The sequence below is a fragment of the Miniopterus natalensis genome, chromosome 2, assembly GCF_054644295.1.
Source record: "Miniopterus natalensis isolate mMinNat1 chromosome 2, mMinNat1.hap1, whole genome shotgun sequence".
Taxonomy (NCBI): Eukaryota; Metazoa; Chordata; class Mammalia; order Chiroptera; family Miniopteridae; genus Miniopterus; species Miniopterus natalensis.
The window spans coordinates 68569029-68582111 of NC_142082.1; the positions used below are offsets into that span (position 1 = coordinate 68569029).

The following is a 13083-nucleotide window of genomic DNA, read 5'->3' on the forward strand; positions in this document are numbered from 1 at the left end:
ACTTTTCATTTCTTTGAAATGTATATAAATCCTTTTGAAAACAAGATAGGTCTTTTTGAGCCAGAATGTTTATCTCAAAGACTTAGAAAATATCTCTTTGAAATGTAAACATCAAGGGAGGCTGTATTGCCATTTCTCCCTTTGTGTGGGAGGGCAGGAGTTTAACTTCAGTGGGTGACTTGCTCCAAGTTGGGAAACTACCTCCTATTATGAAGATATCAGAAGTTTATTTTTTCTCTAGTAGCCAATTAGCTAGCACAGATAGTCACCCTTATTACCAGGTAAAGTTAGAATATACATGTGTGACAAATGGTGCAGTCAAGTCCTCTTACTTGAGGACTAGTTATTGTTTATCTTGAAAACCTTCGTGTAGTGAATTGTATCTGCTTGGCTACAAGAGGGAATGAGCTTTTTTTTTTGTCTCTGCATTGTCTTAGAAGACTGTCTGTGATGCACATCAGATTCTCATTTAATGCTTATTCAACAATAAAAGTGTTTTCTTTCTTTACTACCTTTGTGGAGAGGATTTCTGGTATGGGAGAAGATTCTGTTTTAAATTATATTTCCCCAACACAATATGGTTTAAAATAAAAAGATACTTTGAAATAAGTATGTGTAGCAATCAACCAGGAAAAATATAATGGAGCCAAAAGTCTCCTATCTGAAGTAAGTTTACTTCAGTCTTTTCAACATCTTGTATATGAGTGAGGAAAAAGTTGTATGGAGTGGAAAATCAAACCTATAGCATCAAGAAACTTTCTGAGACAGATAAAAAGCCTATTTATCTTCATCATCATGATTTACTTTCTGAATTGCAATTATAGTTATGTTAGTTGTAAATAAAGAAATAGTTAGTGACAATATGAAAGGATTTGCAGGGTATAAATAAATGATATATTTCAAGATGGTTGTTAGGTATTTTCCATTACATCTTCTTGACATAAAGCTCCTGAGAAATGAGACCTGTATCAATAGCTAGAATCCAACAAAAATGTACCATATGTTGCCATTTGCAAATGGATATTTTTATTACTAGGTCCAGGGGACCAGATACATACTTCCTCACTAGGTGGAAGTCGGTGGTGGGTTTTATCAAAACTTTGGTTTGGTATTTATTTAACAGTTTCCACTATTGATATAATCAAACAGAAATTACTTAATTAGATTAAACAGACACATATGACTTGATAATTATGAAATGGTGACTGGTGATAATCCTTGGTTGTAATGCAGTCATGGGAGTGCAGGGTGGAAGAGACAAGGAGGGCAAGAGGGCTGTGTCTGCCCAACATAGATGGGCTCCTAGAGATAACTTTTCATGTTGGACTCTTCTGAGGAAACTTTATCTTCCTCAGAACAACCATAATAGAATAATGATATTTAATCAACTCATTGACATAAAATAGAGCAAATCAAGTGATAACAATATAATTGTGTGTCTTTTTGTAATCAAGGTATAATTAAATAATATATTTACAGAGGGACACTTAAAGCTCATCTATTATATCTTCCTGATTGTATAAAATATTCTGAAAAATGGGCACTATGAACAGTGTTCTGCCTAAACCTATCATTTACAGATGTTGATTGAATAGATCCTGAATCTTGCCCAGGCTTGCTGACACTGTGGAGAATCTTGGAGGGATCACGCTGAGAATTTTAATAAATTCTCTAAAATGAGGCATCTTTTATTCTATTGTAGGCTAGAATGGAACTGACCAAAGAGGTCAGATATAACCTGACAAGACAAAAGAAAACCCGACTTAGAACTAACAAATAGATATACTTACCTCAAAGTGTACTGACAATTTTCAGAATAAAGTGTCATCAATAACAGACTGCATTGTCTGCCGCATTATCTATCCAGGACCTCAGACCTGGTCAATCTGTGTTGACCATTCATATCAGATATGGAGCTACCTCTTCTCTTTCTCAGCACCTCTAAAATTGTCGTCATATCTGCCTGCATCACATCCATCTTACTTAGTGAAGGTATTCTGAGTGGAAGTTTTGCTCCTTACCCCAATTTGTCCATCAATTTAGTGTTGGTGAATCACAGAGTGGGGCTGGGGGTGCGGAGTGACACCCTGACTCATGCATAGATTCCAGGGCCTAGCTCATGTGCAGTTAGGGATGAGATAATATGATCTGATGGTGAGCCCTTGCTTTTCTGTTCATCTTGATACACCTCTAATCTCTAGTATTTCTAAGGTATAGAAAATTTACCAGAAAAATCAAACTTTTTCTCCAGTCCAGTTGGCCTCTTTGGCTCATAGTGAGGAAATTCTCTCTCAGATCCCATGGAGAGCAGGAGGTGTTGTGTACCTATGTTTCCTCCCTATTTTTATACTTTCTCCCGTATAATTCTCCAATGAAAATTGTACTTCATTCTGATGAAAGCCAAAATATTAAATAGGACCAAATGAATTTGATTCTATTCAACCAATTATGTGTGATTCAATTTATAGTTCCTCACAGACATCTTCAGGTAAATATCACAAAGCCTTGCAAATTGGGGGAAAAGAGAAGTCATAACCTTTTGTGAGGAAAACAGTATAGATAAATGAAGACATACCTACTTCCTGGGTTGTAGTTAATTCTTTCCTAAAATACCTGAAATCAATGAACACATTTGCCACAGCAAACTGATGCCATGTTTTTGGAATAAAAATATCTGATCTATATGGGAAATTTCTTTACCTTTTATTGTCAAACCCTGGCCCATTTTCTATACAATAAACTTAGTGTTACAGTACATTTGCCTCCTCTTTGCTCTAGATTACATTATAAACCTTTTCATAGAAAAATATAAGTGGCATTATGCCCAGAATCCTTTTATTTTATCCATACAATTATTTTTTCATAGAGGAGTGAATGATAGAAGTTTCAATTTTAGAATTCTGATGTAAAATGCTCTTACACGTTAATTAGTGTTTATGTTAACTGTTTGTGTTTGTTTCTTAGGACAAAGTTAGGATGCCTCTATTTTCTGGGTAAAGTCATACTTTGAATCTTTTAATTATAATAAAAGGAACATTCCAAGATGCTAAGAGACATCAACCTGTCAAAAGGATCGTATTTGCCCTTTATTTTCTTTTGATTTCAATAGACATAATATATTTAAATAAAACCTACACTGTTTTCATCCCTCAACATGACAAGAGGATATTTTGCTAGTCAGAGAATTCTTCAACCCCCAACCTGGCATTGTTCCTTTGTAATTAGGGACTGACAAGAAGAGAGCACAAAGTGTTGCCAGAGACTGTCTGGGCTATTGCTCTAGCAAAATAGAAAGGGTGTCTTATTTGCTTTTATTTTGTTTCTTAGGGAGAAATTATAGCCATCACTTAATTCTACCCTCAACTTCAACCAATGGACTAATTCTATTAACCACTCTCAGGCAAAATTCTTTCTCTTACTAAGGGACAGGTCTCCCTAAGTAGATTAAAGAGATACATGTTCAAGCAGTACATTTGCATGCATTATTTATTTTTCTTTTGTTCTTATAACCTATAAGGAAGTACAGGATGACTTTAATTGGAATAATGACCACAATTTAGTAGTAATTTCTGTTCCTTTCAAAAGGACACATCATTGCATGGTGGGTGCTAGAAAGATAAAGTCTCGGGAGCAATTCTTTGAGAATCTACCATAATCCATTTGACAATCCATTTTTATTTTTAGCTATATAGTGTGAATTGTGTTACTGTCAATAAATTTTTGATTGTCTTTATAATGTCCTGAGATTTTTTTTAACTAGTTTTGGAGTACTCTTCTAGATGAAATCCTCAAGCAAGTACATCTCTACTAACAATCATGCCCTAAATCCTAAAGCTCCAGGTTACCAGTTTAGCATGATCCCTCGAAGAACACTAACTTCTGTGTGGTGATTTTACATTACTCCGAATACCTTACACTAATGACTGTAGGTAATATAAAATGATCAAGACATTGTGTCCATCTAGACCTGAAGCTAAGGAAACTTAGACAAGTATACAAATGAATTTAATAATATTTAGAATCAATAACATCTGTGTGTGCTATATTAGCAACACATATCTTTGAGGTGAGTGACAAATTTCCTGGTAAAAGACAGTTAATTAGTTAGTTAAATTATTTATGTGTTTGGGGGTTTAAAGAATAATACATATTTTTCATTAAGAGTGATTTGATAAGAATCATATTTTTGTTTAGAGGAAAGAATGGACAAAAGATATAGGAGCTTGAAAGCATAGTGTTTGTTTTGAGAAAAGAAGAAAGCAGTTTAACTAGAGTTTACAGTTATAGAGGAAAACACCCAGAAAAAAGGCATGGATACTTAAAATGAGCAAGTGTCATTAAATAAAAAGAAAAGGTGTTTTTGCCCTATTTCGGGAGTTTTGATAAATTATAAATATTGTTGAGCAAGGGATTGACAAGAATGAATTATATATAATGAAGATATTCTGGCAACACAATAGTAAGTGAGGGAATACCAAAATAGAAAATAAGTTGAGAGGAGTGGTGGATTGAATGGTGTCTCACAAAAATCAGTACCACCCAGAATCTCAAAATGTGACCTGATTTAGAAGATGACATTAATTTAGGATCTCAAAATTAAAGCATCTTGGATATAGAGTATGTTTTAAATGCAATGACCAGAGTCCTGAAAGAAGACACAGAGAGACAGAGAAGAAGGCAACCTGAAAATGGAGGTTGAGATTGAAGTGCATATCTATAAGCCAAGGAATGGTACTGATTGTGCATAGCCACAGAATCTAGAGGAGAGGCATGAGATGGTTTCACCCTCAGAGCCTTCAAAAGGAACCAACCTTGCCAGCACCTTGATTTCAAGCTTCTGTCTTCATGAAATAATAGAGAATAAAGTCTGTTTCAAACCACTCAATTTGTAGTAATTTGTTATGGCAGCTTTAGCAGACCAATATAAGGGGCTATATCAGACATTCAAATGAAGGCTAATAAAGGTATGAACTAGAGAGGAAAGACGTAGAAGCAGAAAGGAACATGTGGGTACAGGATTCACCATAAAGTTGAAGTGTTAAAGACTCTAACTTGCACAGCCTCTTATATGGCCTGTACCAAATTATGTATTAACAATTTCACATTCTTTATTTGAATAAAACCCCCATGTCATAAAAATTACTGATTGTGTAAAGCCTAGACTAGCCCCAGTCTATATGATAAAGCAACTAACCTATTCACATAAGTTGTAGAATAAGAGAGAGTCCAGCGTTACCTGTCCAACAATCTCAGAGGGTACTGGTGTCCCTTATAAGAAATGGTGAATTGAAATTTAGAGAAAGAGCTCTTTTTGAAGTAAATTAAAATCGTATCTCCTGCCCGGCCGGGCGTGGCTCAGCGGTTAAGTGTTGACCGAGGATCCAGGCGATCGGGGTTCGATTCCCGGTCAGGGCACATGCCCAGGTTGCGGGCTGCAGCCGATCAATGACTCTCTCATCATTGATGTTTCTGTCTCTCTCTCTCCCTCTCCTTTCCTCTCTCTGAAATCAATAAAGATATATTTAAAGAAAAAAAAATCGTATCTCCTAATGACTTATAATGTACTTATCCTCCAAGGTCCAGTTCCCTGCTGGATTTCGCCCTCATTCTGTGGTTTGCTGCACCTGATACAAAGAGATGACTATAACAAGATGTGGTAAGCGTTATAAATAGGGCCATGTGCACAGTGTGGAATCGGCACAAAGCAAGAAAGAGGTTTACTACCACTGTGTATGGGAAAGCCTTTCTAGCTTCTACTGTGAATTGAGTCTATTTGATATTTTTCAGAAAAGAAAAAAAAAGTTTGTTGACATGCAGTTTGGGCCACAAGCTCCTCCAGGAAGAGGCTCCTTTGTTTTTTAACTTTTGTATCCAGTGTTGAGTGCAGAGCATATAGAATAGTAGATGGAGAACCTGAGTCTTGGGTACTGATAAGCTTTTATGAAGATATAAAGCAGGTGTTAAAAATGTTTATTTTTATTTATTGATTTTAGGGAGAGAGAAACATTGATTTGTTGTTCCACTTATTTATGCATTCATTGGTTGTTTCTTGTATGTGCCCTGACCTAAGATTGAGCCTGCCATCTTGTGTATCAGGACAACACTCTAACCAACTAAGCTACCTGGCCAGAGCCAAATATGGGTCTTGATGTCAGGAAAAATATTGGGGCTAGCAACATAGACTTAGGTAATCAATACAGATGCAATTGCTGAAACTCTGGAGTTGACTGAAAGTCTGCGGGAGAAGGCTGTTCAAGAAAAAGGCCTGAAGACGGACTTTGATAAATACAAGTGCCATGATGGATGCTGTGATGAATATAGACAGGCATTTAAATATACTAACTGTAAGGGACAACAGGATGGTGGCATAGGTAACCCCGGTACCCACTGCCCCCCACAACCACATCAAATTTACAACTAAAATACAGAACAACCATCACTCAGAACCTCCTGAAGTCTGGCTGAACCGAAGTCCTTCAACCAGGGAACTGAAGAAGCACTGAGACGGTAGGAGGGGCACAGAAGCAGGCGAATTGGGGCTGAATAGCAGAGATGTGGCCAACAGCCCACAACCAGTGCCACAGTTTAAACTTGGGAGGGATATCTCGGTGGTGGAGATTTCCCGGAAGAGCGGGGGGGGTCCCACCCCACATCAGGCCCCCAGCCTAGGATTCCAGTGCCAGGAAGAGAAGTTCCCACAACTTTGGGCTGTAAAAACCAGCAGGGATTGTTGCTGAGGGTCCTGAAGGGTGCAAGAGTCCCACGCAGCTCCTCTTAAAGGGCCAGTGCACGGACTCCCCCAGACTTGCTCCCTCTGAACTCCAGGGCTGGGAAGCAGCTTGAAAGGAACTTGGGACATTCGAGGAGGGACTAACTTGCCTGGAATCAGGGCCAGAGCTGGAGGGGCAGCTTTCTCCCAGATAGAAGTGCTGCCAGAGAGCATTGCTCCTTTGGTGAGTCCTCCTTCCACACAGTTGGCAGGCAGGTGCTATATTTGAATCTCCAGCACCTGACTCACACCTTTGGCCCCACCTCAGTGATTCCCAGAGACCACATACCTCTCTACCTACAAGCTCATCCAAGCCATTTCCAATGGCTTTTCTATGCAAGTGGCCTCTCTAGCCTTATGCTTAGGACTTTCTTAAAACATCTCAAACAAGCAGCAGCTGGCCTCAGTATGCCCCATATCTCTAGATAAGTGGCCCCAGACCTGACACTTGCGGCAGACTGCATTAATTCATAGGTTGGCCTCTCCTGGACAACACCAAGCCCAGCCCAAGTATCAGCCATCTACAGTTTGCTGTGAAGCTCATGCTGGGTGGACCTGGGCAAGGCACATGAAGAGGATGACCTTGCATCTTCTAGGAGGTCTCAGAGACAGTGCACTCAGTGGTCAGCTTCAAGCACGCTGGATTACAACCCTACCACATCCACCAGTGACACACTCAAGGCGCCCACTCGGTGAGCACCAAAGCCCCACTGAAGCAAATTCTGCTCCATAGGGGAGTCTCCAGCACAGAAGCTCTCTGGCTGTAGTTGCAGCTGGTCCTCACAGCAGGTTGGCCTGGGAGTCAGTTCCTCCCAGTGACACCAATAGCAACCAGGCTCAACTATAACAGGACAGTGCACACAGCCCACACAGGGGAGCACCTGGAAGACGCAGCTCAGGTGACTAAGGAGACTGAGACACTGGGCCCTACAGTACATCTACTACACAAAGCCACTCTACAAATTCCAGGAGACATAGCAACTCCACCTAATATATAGAAACAAACACAAGGAAGCAGCCAAAATATAGAGGCAAAGAAGCATGTCAAAAATGAAAGAACAGAAGAAATTTCTAGAAAAGGAACTAAATGAAATGGAGCCAAGCAAGCTACTAGATACAGAGTTCAGAATAATGGTTATAAATATGCTCAAAAATCTTAGTAAGGCTATTAAGGAAACTAGTGAGATCATCAATGACATAATAAAGAACCAGTCAGAAATGAAGGCTACACTGACTGGAAGGAAGAATAATTTACAGGGACTCAACAGTAGAGTAGAGGACACCAAGAATCCTATCAGCATTTTGGAACATGAGGAAGTAAAAAACACCCAACCAGAAGAGCAAAAAGAAAAAAGAATCCAGAAATATGAAGATAGTGTAAGGAGTCTCTGGGACAACTTCATGCAACCCAACATTCATATTATGGGGATACAGAAAGAGAAGAAAAAGATCAAGAAATTGAAAACCTATTTGAAAAAATAATGACAGAAAACTTCCCCTACCTGGGGAAAGAAATAAACTTATAAGTCTAGGAAGCACAGAGAGTCCCAAACAAGAGGAACCCAAAAAGGTCCACAGCAAGACACATCATAATTAAAATGCCAAAGGTAAAAGATAAAGAGATAATCTTAAAAGCAGCAAGACAAAAGCAGTTAGTTACTTACAAGGGAGCACCAGTCAGACTGTCAACTGATTTCTCAACAGAAACTTTTCAGGCCAGAGGGAGTGGCAAGAAATATTCAAAGTGATGAAAAGCAAGAACCTACAACCAACATTACTCTACCCAGCAAAGCTATCATTTAGAACTGATGGTCAGATAAAGACCTTCCCAGATAAGAAAAAGCTAAAGGAGTTCATCACCACCAGACCAGTATTACATGAAATGTTGAAGGGTCTTCTTTAAGAAGAAGCTAATGAACAAAATAATCTCACACAAAAAATATACCCAGAGACATTGAAGCATGCAACAGATGGTTGTATCTCAAAGGGAAGAAGGGTGGGAGTGGAAAGAGATTAACCAAAAAAGTTATATGCATATATGCATAACCCATGGACACAGACAATAATGGACGGAAGGCCTGGGGAGGGGGTGGGAGCGAGGTGAAGGGAGTCAATGAAGAGAATAAAAATGGGACACCTGTAATACTTTCAACAATAAAGATAAATTAAAAAAATAAAATAAAATTTATATGGAACCACAAAAAAATAAATAAATATATTAACTGTAGAGCCAAAGAAATAGTTTAAATACATATATTCACTAAATTGGTGAAATGGAACTTTATGTAACTCTGACTTTCTCTGGCTTTTTCCTTGTTTGGCCCATCACTTACAGGAAATGTCAAGTGATTCTGAAGACCACCTGGAGTTGCCTTAACTTCAATCCCCTGAGAAGCCTCAAAAGGTCAAGTATTATCTCCTACTGCTTCTCAGATTCCTTTACATCGCATTAAGTTCCTAGTTAATCTTCCCCAGTCTTGTAAAATTCACCTGTGCCCGTGCTCTAGGTAGAAATGGCACACTTTCATTCGATTTTGGAAATAGCTTTTTCTCATAGACTCAAGGGGATAATCCCACATTTTAAAGATGGATTTAAAAATATTGAAAACTATAAAGTTTAGAATAGCTCTTTTAAAATTCCCTGAAAGCACATTATGCAGCAATAATGTACACTGTCTTTAAAAATATATAAATTTAAACTTTAAAAATAAAGTTAGGAGTCATCTTTAAGTAAATTTAGAGATATATATTAATCCTGATATTATAGTATTTAAAAATCTACACATACATATAAATACATGCACATAGAAACCTAAGTGCACACATATACACACATGTACTATGTGTGTTGATTACTGATAATAGCTCAACAAAAGTAATAAAAGATTTCATTAGGATCTTACTGGATGCCAAGGAAGAACTAAATCACTCCAAATATTAGCTTATTTATTCTCTCAGTAACCCTATGAGGTAGATAATATAATTTTATATTTTTCAATTACTGCTTTATATAGTTAACATAAATGAAATCCCAAAAGATACTCAAAATAAACCAAAAGCTTACTCTTCAATTTAATTCAAGAAATTATTTATTTAGCACATTCTATCAACTAGTCAGTGTGCCACATACTTAGATAAAATGCCTTACTTCTGCCTAAGAAGAGATACATTGATGCAATTACGGACATGAAATGAGCTGCTTGTCCCCAAGGTAAATATCATTCTCTATGCTAGAAGACAAAAAACAACTTAAAAAATTTTGCAAAAGGGAGATTTTCTTCTTCTTAAAAAAAAAAAAAAAAAAAAAGACAACCAGTTACCAGTAGAGTAGTGTTATTTTCCCTTATTTTTCTGTTTCTGCTTTCACTGAGAACTTGGCCCTATCTTTTCTATTTCAAATATGCCCTGCTTTACTTCCAAATGGAATCAAGAGAGGCATGGAATCCTTCAAATGTCTTCCTTGATATTCCCCAAAGCATGTTTTTAATTCCTGTTTAAATTTAAAAGCCTTATTTTTGGGGGGGAAAGAAAAAAAATAGAAAGGAGGAAGGAAAGGGAAGGAAGGAAGGAAGGAAGGAAGGAAGGAAGGAAGGAAGGAAGGAAGGAAGGAAGGAAGGAAGGAAGGAAGGAAGGAAGGAGGGAAGGAAGGAGGGAGGGAGGGAGGGAGGGAGGGAGGGATGCAAGGCCCTGGGGGCCTGGGTGAGCCTCTGGAAGCCTCCATGTCCCCCGCCTGTACGATGCTGGGCTGCTTGCCCCCCTGAGCTGAGCTCCCCAAGCTCCTTAAGGCAGCTCTACTGCCTGCAGCTAAAGAGGCTGGAGGCCCAGGCTGGGAGTGGAGGAAGGATACCAAAGCCAGAGTCCTGGAAGGCCACGATCCTGGGCAGCTGGTGTTGGGAGTCACCAGGGAATCTTTCTGGAATCTTCACTGTGAAGAACTGGTGGGAGTGCTGAAGGTAAAGCCCACATAAATGTGGGTCCCCCTAGACTGCATCCCTGGAGTTTCTCACTTTCACATTAGTCCACACACAGCCTCCAGCACCAGTTTATGGATCCAGAAACTTCTGTTCCAGGAAATGGATAGCAGCCTTTCAGCTATGCTAAGTCTATAACTGAAGTGTCACCGTTTGTCATTTTTGTTATAGATGGCTTTTTACATCTGCGACCTAGACAATTTTGCTTTGGGTTTATTTCACCTTCAGTGAAGTGACTAAGCTGCTTAAGAATTTGCTCCTCAAAGGGTCTGAATGCCACAAGCATCCCCACCCCCAAATCTATCCTTGTTTCACTCAAGCTCCATCCAGTATTAGCGTCATAATTCAAAGCAAACAAAATTATAGTGTGATAGATAACCATACTGAAGATCCAGAGAAAGGCAATGGGAAATTCCCTTCTGAATTGGATATGATTTGTTAATGAAAGTCATCAAGGAACTGAGAGACTTGGACAGAAGCATGCCTTCAATATACTTATTATAACCACAGAGATTTGCCAGACACAAGGAATGTCGCATGTAAAGTCTCACTGAACTGATCTGCCAGGTGCTAGGATTGTTTGTTTCTACGATGTAGCTGTTACTGACTCTTCTGAGTCAGGGACACAAACCAAAGTCCTTCTGCCCAGGTGTGATTTCACCAACAGAAGGAGACTAAATTTGGTAAAGCGGAGCAGAAACTTAATTCTTTGATCTAGGACTGGAGAAGGTGAGCTCATGCTCCCCCACTAAGAAGGAGCCTCCTGTGTTTATAGGCTGTGGTGTGGGGTGATTAAATTAACTTAGGCATGTGTGGTCACTCTTCTGTTGCCCTCGGCTGTTTTGCACAGGGTCCTTTTAGCACATGAGGCCCCATTGTCATCTTGGTATTTGTGCTCTGCACCTTGGTCTTTGTGCTCAGGAATCCTTTTCAGTTCCTGTGAGCAAGCACAGCTCACGACACAGTTTAGGTATTGAGAAAGGTTAGGGTCTTTTGGATGATTGCCCAACAACAAAGCTTTGTCTGCTTTGCTTAGGACAGTGACATCTCCATAAAACCATCTCTGTGGAAAATGATAGTGACATCAATGATTTGATAAGAGACCTAGATAACTATTCCAAAAACACCTCACTGGAAATATTGAAATAATAAGAAATGCAAAATGTGAGGGACTGATTCCAGGAAAAATGATTGGAGTGGCCCATGCTACAGAAGTCCTGGCATTCCTGGACAGCACTGTGAAGGGATGGTGATGTGGTTGCAGGTCTTGCTAGCTTAGCTGCCATCCAGGAGGACCCACAGACCCTGGTTGCCACTGAGTGATACCATCAGTGCAGACACAGTCACCCACAGCTCGTCCCCAATAGTACAGGAAGGATTCAGCTGGGGGCTGCACTATAAATGGGATCCTGTTCCCCTTTATGAGCTAGTAGGACCAGAAGAAACTAAGGCACCAATAAAGTCATCCACAATGGCTCAAGAATTCTTTGCCATGAACAGACACTATTTCAATGGATTGGACGGTAGGACAGTGGCAGGGATATTTAAGGAAGAGAAAATTAAGAAGTGTCATTTAGGATCTGAATGTGTAGAGGTGAGCTCTTCATTATCTCTTGCTTTAGAGTAGGACATGTTTTCCAAAAAAGGAGATCTCCTGGATGACTCCCAGAAGATTCGAGTAAATGTTGACTTCACCAAAGATGGCAGAATAAGGTGGAAGACAGCAGCTGGCAAGGAAGATGATAAATTAAAAATGTGAAAATCAAATTACAAATTTTGTGGCATATTTAAAATATTGTTAGGAAAAAAATGAATATATCGAGGAGACTGTTAAATCAGTGAGTTTGCAGCTATGGAAGCTATCAGTGCTGAAAATAAAGACTTCCAGGTCATCGATCTGGTAGGCAAAGACATTATACCACAAACAGAATGAAATTTTAAAAACAACACTGTGAAGCTTGCCCTGTAATGAGGGATCGATTAGAATGCATTAAGTATGATGTTGCATAAGTCACTTCACTTTTGGTTCCCAATTTGCTCTTCATTAAAATTAGAAAATAAGGCTAATAATTTTCCCAACAGTATCATGTATTCTAAATGAATCACATATTTGTCCACCCCCACATCTCCACCAAACTTTGAGAATAGTCTTGTATCACACAACAATAGAATGAGCAAGGCCAATATAATGGGGATTTTTTTAAATGTCAATTTGCTATGGAATTGCTCACTGATAGATCAAGCTGCACTGAAGAAAGGTCATCACTAAACAATCTAAAAAGCTGCTCCTTCTCTAAGCTGGAAAATTCATTGTATTTCCATTTTCCCTACAAGTGGGTGACA

At 39.0% G+C, this 13083-nt stretch overlaps 1 pseudogene; it reads left to right on the forward strand.

Annotated features, from left to right (window-relative positions):
- Window positions 1-1910: 1910 nt before the first annotated feature.
- On the forward strand, window positions 1911-12402 carry LOC107531325 (polypeptide N-acetylgalactosaminyltransferase 11-like; annotated as a pseudogene).
- The last annotated feature ends 681 nt before the right edge of the window (window positions 12403-13083 follow it).